The sequence below is a fragment of the Paramormyrops kingsleyae genome, chromosome 25 (assembly GCF_048594095.1).
Source record: "Paramormyrops kingsleyae isolate MSU_618 chromosome 25, PKINGS_0.4, whole genome shotgun sequence".
Classification (NCBI taxonomy): Eukaryota; Metazoa; Chordata; class Actinopteri; order Osteoglossiformes; family Mormyridae; genus Paramormyrops; species Paramormyrops kingsleyae.
This window is the reverse complement of record NC_132821.1, coordinates 8,509,902-8,519,631: the sequence shown is the minus strand read 5'-3', so window position 1 is coordinate 8,519,631 and position 9,730 is coordinate 8,509,902. Positions and strand designations below refer to the sequence as shown.

At 43.6% G+C, this 9,730-nt stretch overlaps 1 long non-coding RNA gene across 1 annotated transcript; it reads right to left on the bottom strand.

The window, feature by feature from the left end:
- Positions 1 to 4,150: 4,150 nt before the first annotated feature.
- LOC140583044 (uncharacterized) lies at positions 4,151 to 5,296 on the bottom strand. The gene is made up of 3 exons (XR_011985839.1): positions 5,268 to 5,296; positions 4,369 to 4,590; positions 4,151 to 4,270 (listed from the first exon to the last, which is right to left on the bottom strand). It is a non-coding gene; the product is annotated as an uncharacterized lncRNA (long non-coding RNA).
- Positions 5,297 to 9,730: the final 4,434 nt, after the last annotated feature.

The following is a 9,730-nucleotide window of genomic DNA, read 5'->3' as shown; positions in this document are numbered from 1 at the left end:
GGCTCCCCCCAGTCTGTCTGCCTTCAAGGTTACATAATCCTGGCCTTGTCTGGCCACCACTGCATACCCTGCCTGCAAACCTCCTGTGTCTGTTCTTCTCTTGCCGTCTTGCTTTCCCCTCTTCCTGCTTGAAAATAACTTTGCATATTTGAGTTAGACACCCCATGTACAACTTCAACTCATAAACCTTGTTTTTTTCTTTTCATAGCACTCCCCCCTTGCGCAATGGGCATGCATTATTAAGGTGTCAACCACACGACAAAGGCACAACCAAAAATCCATCACGGTCGTGAAACAGACCCTCAGAGTCCTTAGCATCCCCTTTGTTTCCACACAGAGGCCTCATAAGGGCCCCTCCCGTGGCTGAACTCACACCCCAAGCATGCAGCCTGTTCTTATCAGTATTGCAGCTTAGCTTTGTGCACCTCAAGCCCCCCTTTCGCTAAGACCTTCAGCAACGGCGGCTTCAGTGCCTGTGCATATAACACAGAGCAAATCACCCACATACTGTAGCACTGTGCTTCTTAAATTCAATCCATCCAAATCTGCCCTAAGCATGTGTTCACATCCTTGCAGTATCCTCGCGTGGATGAACTGCTGACCCCTATAGGTGATCGCAAACAAAAACTGTGACTGTTGTGTTAGGGACACCCTGAAAAATTCCATCTACAAATCCACAACTGTGAACCACTCTGCACTGGGTGGCACATCTGTTAGCAGGGTGTGAGGACTGGGATCTCCCACTGATTGATCCCCCACTAACTATTTCGCTGCACACAAATCATAAACTAACCTCCACATTTTGTCTCCTGCCCACATTCCTCTACACTTTATTTCCCTTCACACTGCACTCCTATCATGCTCCACAGCCACAAACCTCTCAAGTCTCCTACATACTCTGCACTCCACTGACTCTCACCAACTCACCTTCGGTAGCAGCCTGCATTCCCTCACACTGAAATCTCTCCATCGCAACAAACAAGTATGTTTGTTCTATGTCCAATTCAGCCTATTGCTATATTGTTCCTGTATAAATGGCCCCCACTGTTCTAGAATTTCCCCAACTTTATCAGTAACATCTTCAATCCCGTATGAACTATGCTGTCCCCTATTGAACAACAAATTTTGTCGCAGAAGGCTGTACTGTCCACTAGTGTTGTAGTCAAGACCGCCTAAACCGAGACCAAGACATTGCCGAGACCGGAGGGTATCAAGACCAAGACACTGCCGAGACTTGAGGGTACCAAGACCAAGACCAAGTCGAAGACCAAGACCAAGACACACTAAGGCGAGACCAAGACCAAGACTGGTCGAGACCAAGACCAAGACCAAGACCGAAAACAGACTAGGGCTAGAATCGACATCACATTACCCAGATCAACCGTAGAGAAAAAGGCATTGCTGTAAAGTGTCATTACTCGTTAAATCAAATTCATGTTATCTTTTCAATTATATTGTCCGTATGTCCATATGTCTCTCATTTAAAATCTCCCAGATTTGTCATAGTTACGAGACCTGATGGAAAATAATATTCTCATCAATCCTCTCCTATAACCATTTTATCAGACCTCGTCAAGGGAAAGAGATGGGATGTACCAGAAAGATGTTCATATTAAGTCTCTTATACCAGGGACAGAGACCTCAGGTAAGCTATGAATACAGCTATGTAATGATCCTTTGCTTTGAATTGAAGAGAATGAGCCTCCAGATTGACTTGCACCTCCAAGACCGTGCTTTCTAATCAATGTAAAATACCTAATTTATTTGAATTATAACTATGCTATAGACTTCGCGGACATTTTTTTGCTGATGTATGATACGATGTGTATGATGTTTGTGGACTATGAAGCACTGGCAGTGTCCGTGGAGAAAATGTATAAAATGTAACGTTTTTGAAATGGATGCATCTGACTGGTTGCATTTGAATTGAGGTGCGTAATAAATAATGATACTGTTCTGTGAGGATGCGCAGTTTTCTCTTTTTTTCCCCATCCCATCGAGACCGCTATGTCCGAGACCAAGACAAGACCGAGACCAAATAGAGTCGAGACCAAGACAAGACCGAGACCAAATAGAGTCGAGACCAAGACAAGACCGAGACCACAAAAAATTGGTCTCGAGACCGGTCTCGAGACCAAGACCGGTCTCGAGACCAAGACCGGTCTCGAGAACTACAACACTACTGTCCACTGAGCACCTCTACGCCCCCCTCTGTACATTTTATGTCTATCTGCAGCTGACACAAAGCATCTCTGCCTGACAAATTCACTGGGATATGCTCTAATATTAGTATGGGCATATTTACATGTTTGTAACCTATCTGAACTTCCACTAAACAAGATTTTGGAACATACAGGTGTGTCCTGGCTGATCACAGCTCCAGCACACCAGCTGAACCACCCTGTTCCCCAGTCTCTCTAGAGTCTGGGATCATCAAATTTGTGGGTAAATGGGTGCCCTTTGAGGAAACCCCCATCCATTGTATCTACTCACTCTGTTCCAATTAGGGACCTGAGGCCAATTAGTATCATGGGGGGCCCCAGCGACAGGAGACTGTCGGCTGTCCACAGGCTGCCCCCGGGGCTTGGGTCCGGAGAGACCACTGGTGCCTGGACTTTTTTCTTTTTAGCGGTAAGCTGCTCCAGCTGCATCTGATTCAATTTCTTTGTCAGTTCCCTCTCACGCTCTTTAGCAAAGTCCTCCTCCTCTCTCTGAATGCCGGATTCTGCAGGTCCTGCTCCGTCTCAGTGCGCCACCGCTTTTCTTGAGCTTGCAGATAGGCAGCTGGGCTCTCCCCCTCCTTGATGGGCTCCACCTTCATTTCAACCACACTCAGCCGTGGAGGAAACATTAGTCGCAGCTGATGCCAGCAGTTAGCACGGTAACCGTCAGAGTGACATGCCTCATTCACAGGAGTCCCTGTCACCGCTGCCAGGCCACTGCTTCGCAGCAGTCTCTCCATTCCGTCTACCCCAAAAACGCAAGCCAGAACCGCCTTTATGTCCCCTATCACCAGGAGCCGACCCATAGTTTCCTCCTCAAATGCTTTTATCCATTTTCCGGCCCCTTCTGCCAGAACTGAGAGTCGGACAATAAATACTTACTGTCTCCTCCTCAGAGGACAATGCAAACGTGGCCGCTTGCTGCGCCGACGTCTTGTGTTCCTTCACCACAATCACCGTATGGTCGGCCTCGGACGTGCTCCTGGTCATCCACTCCTGGACCTACACAATACAATGATGTCCCACTGATAAATAAGAGTATCGGCAAAAAGGAAAAGTGAAGACAAAAAGAATACAACACTTACGGTCATGTGCTCCACCACGCCTGGTGGCTGGAGATGCTTCAGAATGACCGTGGCCTCCAGGTAGTAGAGGACAAGGCAGCACTCTGCACACTCCAGGGGCATCTCCTCCGGATACACCTTGCCAAGGACTGCCAAGAAGTCGTTCTTGGCAGCCCTCAGCACGGCCCAGCAGTCCTCTGGACTCTTCTCTGGGCTCATCTCCGTGAGAATGACATGACTATGTGGGTGGGAAAAGAAAATTCAATTACTGTCAATCCTAATCAATACAGTACACATTTTAATAAAATGTGCTCACAATGTAAAATGGCTCTGCTTCTCCATGCAGTGCACTCCAGGAGCAGTGAGGGAGATGAAAAAAAACATTATGAGATGTATAATCAATTCATATGGAATTTAACGCGTGTTGACAGTTGAACTTACGTCCTTTGCGTCATCTCCTTACTCACCAACTTTGCAGAGCTCTGCTGGAGTGAGCCCAGGTACTCCACGAAGAACATTGCCTCATTCCACAAGGCAATGTTGTCACGCCGGAGGTCGGTGGCCACGGTGTGGTACTTGAGGAATCTGTCAGAGGAAGGACATGTATGTAAGTATCCATATGTACATAAACTTGTACATGCCACCATGACAATAGCGGAAGGACTGAACTTCCTTGAAGAAAACAGATACGACAATACAACACAAACCTATAATATACTGTTAAAAATCTACATGCTACCAACCTCTTCAGGCTCTTCGTGTAGTTGACCTGAGTCTGCCTGACCAGCCTCAGTCAGCTCCCGAAAGAAGAGCTTTGTCTTCTCCCTCTCCCTCAGAAATTCAAGGGATGGCTCAGTCGCCGAGCTCTCCGGTCGCTGCACGGTTGTACCAGCCATCACAGGAACACTGCTGGTCTGCGCCGCTACTGCTGGGGAGGGGGTGTCAGGCACCACCATGTGGCGACGCTCCAGCTCCTGGATCATCCTTTCAGATAAATAAGTAAATAAAAAACTCTTAGTAAATGTCATACTGAAGAAACGACGCGAGATGTGTAAAAAAGACTGAAGAGTTTTCCCACCAACCTGCTCATAGGATTAGCATCATCCATAATGTCTCGCAGGTGCCTGTAGCTGAACACCCTGCCCCACTGCAGAACTTCAAGCACATCCTGCTTTGCCTTCTCCACTACTTCTTGGATGGCTTCTTTCGAAGATCTCTTCATGCACACCCTAGTCAGATGCACTGAGAGGCTTGCCTGTGTCTTCTTGCACACGGGGCAGAGCAGGAAATGCCTGTTGGAAGTACTGCGGATATAAAAAAAACAACAAAAAAAAACAATTAACAGTTATGTAACAGTCAAGGAAGTGCTACTTAAGATTAGATTTAATTCATGATTTTCAGGACCCATTCCAGTCATCATCATCAACATTGTTCATTCCTCAGTGGTTTGGATAAATAACATTTGCTTATCTATTGTCATCCTGATGGGTCCCAGACTGAGAAAAGTAATTAGTAAACTACATGATCACAACTACTGAAAAATGTTTACTAATTAGCTACATTTATATCAAGAAATATAAGCCCTTTGTGATCACTGCAAATAAAAAAATGGTATTCTACACTTTAATACCATCTTAACTACTAATATAAAGATAATTAGTATAAAATACATTTTATTTGCATTGCACTTTATATTTTAGCAATCTCAAAAGTGCTACAGAAAAAAAAATAATAAAGAGATAAAACAGGAGAATCTATAAAGTACCTTAAAATGTCTTTCTAAAAAGATGAGTTTTTAGTAATTAAAAAAAGTTGCTTCGAAATATTGTTTTCGTCTTGTAGTGGATGCAATTTAAGTTTTAACAATAGTAGTCAGTTTAAGAGACTTAAGCACAGTGTCAGTAAACTACATACAAGGATGAACAAGTGTATCCACAGTTTCTACACATTCAAATGCAATAATAAATTGATCATAACTTACGCCTTGGAAGCCATTCTTGACGAGTTGTTCGACAAAAGATGAAATCTTGAGCAGAATCTGGAGCTCTTGTCTCGCTGGAAGCAGAGGTAGAGTAACTGTACATGCGGAGGTCTCCTCTTAATATACCATTCTGACCGCGTCCCCTCCCCCCCTCGTAGCCCCGCCCACCCCAGCCCCAGTGTCATTCTGAGGGACACTTTGATAGACAATTTCAAAAAATGTAACTTTTAAAAAGGATAAGAACTGAATTTATATTTCTAAATAAAGTGATAAATCGATAGTGCAGTTCTAAAACTTCTGCACCAATTCGCCACCACACCACAAATATATAGTAGGCTCTACAGCAGTGGCGGCTGGTGAAAATTTTTCCTGGTGGGGCTGATGTGACAATATATTTCTTTGCTTAGTCCAATATAAGAATTCAAATCAACAGTCAGACGATGATTACAATTAACAGTAATGATTTAATCTCCAGTTTCACAGATAATGGTGTCACATACCTGACATGATATATAAAAAAAACATAGGTAAGAAGTAGGTTTTGACATTTTATTTATAACAATAGGCTATAATTCTCCTTTCCTTTCCTGAATACCTAGAATTGTGTAATGAGCCAATATGGCTTACACTATATATTCATATAATAACATGACAATGTATATTTCAGTCAGTAGCACTATTGTGGCCAATGTGGTGATAAGTTGTTGTGCCTTCTATCCATTTGTCAGCAGGTGCAAGTATTTACCTCCAATGCCAAATGGTGTTGCCTGTCTTCTCCCAATCTCCTCCGTTTCTTTGTGGGTGGCTCCTGTTCAGGTCCCCGGTACTCCTGACCCTCAACTAGAGAAGGGACAGCTTCCCTGATGATACGGAAACAATTTATAAGTTCTAAAAGTCATTTCTGAAAATTGGTTACTGTATAAGATAGATACGTACTGTATATATCTATCTATTTATTTATTCATTTATTTATTTATTTATCTTACTCCATCCTTATTTTATTCCATATATATATATATATATACACTCACCTAAAGGATTATTAGGAACACCATACTAATACGGTGTTTGACCCCCTTTCGCCTTCAGAACTGCCTTAATTCTACGTGGCATTGATTCAACAAGGTGCTGAAAGCATTCTTTAGAAATGTTGGCCCATATTGATAGGATAGCATCTTGCAGTTGATGGAGATTTGTGGGATGCACACCCAGGGCACGAAGCTCCCGTTCCACCACATCCCAAAGATGCTCTATTGGGTTGAGATCTGGTGACTGTGGGGGCCATTTTAGTACAGTGAACTCGTTGTCATGTTCAAGAAACCAATTTGAAATGATTCGAGCTTTGTGACATGGTGCATTATCCTGCTGGAAGTAGCCATCAGAGGATGGGTGTATGGTGGTCATAAAGGGATGGACATGGTCAGAAACAATGCTCAGGTAGGCTGTGGCATTTAAACGATGCCCAATTGGCACTAAGGGGCCTAAAGTGTGCCAAGAAAACATCCCCCACACTATTACACCACCACCACCAGCCTGCACAGTGGTAACAAGGCATGATGGATCCATGTTCTCATTCTGTTTACACCAAATTCTGATTCTACCATTTGAATGTCTCAACAGAAATCGAGACTCATCAGACCAGGCAACATTTTTCCAGTCTTCAACTGTCCAATTTTGGTGAGCTCGTGAAAATTGTAGCCTCTTTTTCCTATTTGTAGTGGAGATGAGTGGTACCCGGTGGGGTCTTCTGCTGTTGTAGCCCATCCGCCTCAAGGTTGTGCGTGTTGTGGCTTCACAAATGCTTTGCTGCATACCTCGGTTGTAACGAGTGGTTATTTCAGTCAAAGTTGCTCTTCTATCAGCTTGAATCAGTCGGCCCATTCTCCTCTGACCTCTAGCATCAACAAAGCATTTTCGCCCACAGGACTGCCGCATACTGGATGTTTTTCCCTTTGCACACCATTCTTTGTAAACCCTAGAAATGGTTGTGCGTGAAAATCCCAGTAACTGAGCAGATTGTGAAATACTCAGACCGGCCCGTCTGGCACCAACAACCATGCCACGCTCACAATTGCTTAAATCACCTTTCTTTCCTATTCTGACATTCAGTTTGGAGTTCAGGAGATTGTCTTGACCAGGACCACACCCCTAAATGCATTGAAGCAACTGCCATGTGATTGGTTGATTAGATAATTGCATTAATGAGAAATTGAACAGGTGTTCCTAATAATCCTTTAGGTGAGTGTATATATATATATATATATATTATTTATTTATTTATTTATTTTTTCTTGCTGCTGGAAATGTTAATTTCCCTGAGGGAGTCATCCCAAACACAAATGAAGTTACTGGTGAAATTAGTATTTTACAGCAGTATATACCTAGAAAGACTGACTGGGTCAATTGACGTAATGTCATGCAAATGAATTAGATAACCAAGTCATAACAACAATAACATAATAGTCATAACACCATCACCGACAGGGCAACTTGAGAGAAGAGTCAGCTGTCAAGTCACGGTCGCTTGTAAATGCAACAAAACTGTCACTACCTGTGACACGTGCAAGCGTCCTGTTTGCGGCAAATGCTTGGCCAAAATATGCATGAGCTGTCAAACGAAAGCTAACTGAAGCTAACTTTTTTCAGATTTTTGTAGCAAGAACTTCAATGAGAAATAGCAGTGATTTTGTTTGATTTGGGTCAATGACCCAGTCAGTCTTTCTAGTGTTAAATCATAAGCCCTTGTATTTGCACATTTCAAATTCATCATAATGTTACAGATAAATTCATTGTTTTAACAAGATGAGAGATTAAACATTCTATTTTGAGTCTATTCAAAGAGAATTAACATTTGGTAACACTGTGCATACATGCATAGCTTACCTGATAGCCTGCATGTTGTCAATGAATCTCTGGATGATTCCTGAGATGTAGACAGAATCGATGTTCCTTTTCTGCAGCTGGTTATACAGCATGTCCACATGTGGCATTATTTTGTGGAAGAGGGCCAGGAAAAAACAGAAATCATTATCTTCCAGCATTCTCACATAGCTGCCAGACTCTCTCTTCGTGGGGCCGTCAAATTCAACTCTGTTCCGGATGATCTCAAATACTTCACCAGATCCGCCTTGTGTTCATACACTGTGTTAACAGCGCGGATGTTGAAGTTCCAGCGCGTTGCCGATGCACTTGGAAGTCGATGCGCCACCACCTCATCAAGCACTGCCGTTCTCTTGCTTGACTTGGAAAAAAACGAAGAAAATCCCCCAATATCAGAAAAAAAGTGACTGATCTGTGGGATGTGGGATGTTGCTTGTTGCATTACAAGGTTTAACTGGTGGGCATAACAGTGAACATAGTAAGCATTTCCATAGGTGTCCTGGACCTTACGTTGAACTCCTCCAGTGGCACCCCTCATCACTGATGCCCCATCATAGGCCTGAGCGATCAGCTTCTTTTCTTGTCCCTCGGGAAGGATGGTGCGCAGCCTTTCCAATAAGGCACCAGCAATTGCATCCGCGTTGGCAACGGAGAGCTTAATAAACTCAAAAAAACGCTCCTGGACATTATGGGTGCTGTCAATGTATCTTAGTACCAGGACTAACTGACAGTGTGTGGAAATGTCAGTAGTTTCATCAGCTTGGATGGCTAAAAAGTCAGCTGTTTTTACTTCATCCAAGATTTTTTCTCTCAGAACTGCCAGCATACAGTCCAGAAACTGATTTTGTACCGTCTTTGAGGTGCCTCTAAAAACAGTTGCATTTTCAAGGTGATCGCTCAAGTCCCGGTCAATGGATGCCATCAAGTCGACTAAACCTCTGAAAATTCCGGGGTTTTCAGAAGTATCCCTTTCATCATGTCCCCGCAATGCAAGTTCAAAAGCACCACAAAACTTAATACAGTCAATGAGTTTAGATAAAATATGACGATTCTTATCAACCTCTTCATTGTGCCTTCTTACCGCGACGCGGTGTCCTTCATCCAGCTGCGCTGCTATGCTAATTTTTCCTAGCACAGCTAGCTTGATGCAATTTTCCATATGAACTTCTGATCGTTCATGCTTTTTTATGCGTTCGGAGAGGTGCTTCAAGTCGGTTTGTCCTGACTGTGTCCACGTTGAATCACATTTTTCGCTTTTAAAAAGAATGCAGGGGAAACAGAAAAGTGCATTGGCTATTCCACAGCCTGTCAGCCACGACTTGCGCTCGAACCAACTCCTGCAAAAACTCCGGTTGTAGACCTTATTTTTCTCCTTGGTCTGCTGGTTAATGATAAGGTCAAGCTTGTCGGGTCCCAACTCCTTAACCCGGATTTTCTCCTCCATCGGCCTTCTTGTAAACGGGTATATTAATAAGGATCTCACTGAATTTGGTGGAAACTGCTCTTCGCTCGTTAAGTTCGCCATCATTACTCTGTAGAGTTGTGACGTTCGCGAACGAACCGATTCTTTTGAACGGCTCATA